This window comes from Capsicum annuum, chromosome 11 (assembly GCF_002878395.1).
Source record: "Capsicum annuum cultivar UCD-10X-F1 chromosome 11, UCD10Xv1.1, whole genome shotgun sequence".
Taxonomy (NCBI): Eukaryota; Viridiplantae; Streptophyta; class Magnoliopsida; order Solanales; family Solanaceae; genus Capsicum; species Capsicum annuum.
In genome coordinates this window covers 139,394,158-139,396,941 of record NC_061121.1, presented here as the reverse complement: position 1 = coordinate 139,396,941, position 2,784 = coordinate 139,394,158, and positions in this window count along the sequence as shown.

Below are 2,784 nucleotides of genomic sequence, written 5' to 3'. Positions count from 1 at the left end.
CTAAGTGTCTGAAACAAATACGAAATCATCTAATAATAAACTGAAAATCTAAATAGCTAAGTCCCTGAACTATGAGGACTCACCAACTACAGAGATGTAGATGAGATACTCGAAAATCACTCACACTACTAAGACTGAGCACCTGAACCTACATTATGAAATAATGTAGCACATAGAAGTATATGTGGATCAGTATTTTGGGAATGTACTGATCATATGGAGGTGAATACAATAATTAAACAATATCATCACAACTTATAAAATCATGCATGCTAAATATAAATGAGTCACACAGGCTTGAGAAATTTGAAAACTGAAGATCATAAATCATGAACAATAAAATTATAATATAAATATTGTGAGCCATTATATTCAGTTCCAAAATCTGTTCTTTCAAAAAATACTATGTTATCGTGTCAATTGTATGGGAAATACTTTATCTAAAGACTTTAAGAATCTAAAAAAACCATAGCTTCCAAAACATGTGTTTTTATCTTAAGTATTTAAACCAATAGACAGTTTTAAGAGAAGGGGACCTCTTTTGGGAGGTGTTGTGTCTTTACACACACGCAAGTGTACATGATCTTGCAAGTAATATAATGACTTAGACAGTCAGGTATCGTTCCCTCGAGGATTAATAAACTAGAAATTTATTCTATCTTTAGTTCCAGACAATTAAGTATTAAGTATTTGATGGTATCAAGATTAAGTTGATTCTGTAAATAAAATGTAAATTACTAAACAAGAAATAATTAATGATGACTGAAGCAAAGTAAGCAACGGTTGTAATGAGTAATGAGGATGATTCCAGGGTTGAGGTATTTTGAACAATCATACAATTCTCTATTATTTTCACAATCTAATTGGTTATCGGGTTGATGGTTCTCAAGGATTATTCCATGATCTTGATCTCCCGACCTCAAATGTTATACCTGTTGAATGTTGTAACTATAAATTCTATAGAGTTACAACAAATATTCTAGATTCATGAAGTTTTCTTCTTGCAAGTGAACCAAACAAGGCTTCGAGGTATATCCCTATCCTAGATGTTAATTCAAATCCCTTATTTTATAAAAGAATAAGAACCTTGCTCCCTAATTTCTTCGTTCTATCCTATGATTTTCCTCTCGGATTCACATAGAAATATACTTATTGTAATGGTGGCCAATCAATAAAATAGTAAGCTCAAGAAATTAAGAACAACCCAAATGATAATCCAAAAAGAAACTTTGAATAGGAATCTTAAAGAGTAATCATGCTCTTAGCCTCAACCCCAGAAATAGGGTGTTTAGCTACTCATGTTTGAATTCATCATCTAAAATAAGTAATAGATCATACACAAAATAAGCCTTCAAGAAAAGAAATTCAAAAGAATGTTTAAGAACCCTAAAAGAGAGAAATTTTTGCTTTTCCGCCGCTGCTCTGCTTGAAAAAAAATCCCCCCACATTCTCTTAGGTTTTTCCTTTTATAGTTGGGACAAAACACTTAAAATATTCCCGATTTATCCATCTGGCACATTGTGCCATGACTTCCATTGCTATTTTCCATTAAAATCTAAGAAATTTCAGCGCTCAAATTTCCCTAAAAATTCTAAAATGCATCCTCACCGCGACGCGCCACTATCGCGGTGACCCACTGGATTGGGACAATTGTGAAATAGTCATCCTTCGCGATGCGCTAAACCTTCAGGTCGCCAAATCTGATAAACAAAACTACTCTGCAATGCGGTAGTTTCGTGAACCTCTACTGGAATTGGACCATTGCTATTTGGTTGATCCACTCGACGTGGAGTGTCTTCAAATGAGGATTCCTACTTTCCAAATTTCATTTTTCAGCATAATTTCACTCCCTTGCATTCCTTTACTACTTCTATATACTCGTTGTATCCAATTATGTACAATTCTTCATAATTTTGAACCTAAAAGTACTAATCATATCCATTAGGTACGTAACGGAATAAAAACTGAATTATACTTAAAAATTCATACAAAAGTTCTTGAACTAAGTCTAAATCTGGGTGCATATTAGTGATTTGAGCATATAAATATGTCCAAGACCACCACCCCACACTTAAATCCTTGTTCGTCCTCGAACACATAAATTCAAAAACATAATTACTTCCTCTTTACATCACAATCTCAAAGTTATGTTGTAATGGGCATTTACACTTTGCAATAACATATTTTTACATCATCTTGTCAAAACAGTTTTTAGCTCATGAAACAATTTAGTACAAATTCTTCTATCTTCAATAATGAATTTCTAACATGTTGGGAAACTCAATTAAAGAAACACAATAAGTACTCTGTCTTTCCTCCGCTGCATCCTAGCTCAAGAAAATTTCCCTATATTAACTCACAATGATATCTAGGCAAGAATTGGGAAGTATCAAATCAAATCACTCGCTCTCAACAAAGAATTCGTACATGCTAGTTAATGAACCATAAGTTTTCCCTTAATGTCCTACTCCACTAATAGTCGGATGATCGGGTGAAGGATCAACTAGGTATTTTTAGGATTGTAATAAAGGCTTAGAGACAGGTAGGTACTACTTACAGAAATAGTGACTATTTCTCCTAAGCATTTTAGTGCAAGAATTATCAACTAACTCTGTTTTCGAACACCAATTTATCCTTCTATTTCTCCCTGTTCTTTTATTTATCAGCACCTTTTACAATTAGCTTATTTTCTCAAACTAGGTTGGGAGTATTAGTCATTCCTTCCATATTTTTCTCTCTTTTTTTCATGTTACGCACCCCTATTATAGCCACCCTTAACTTAAG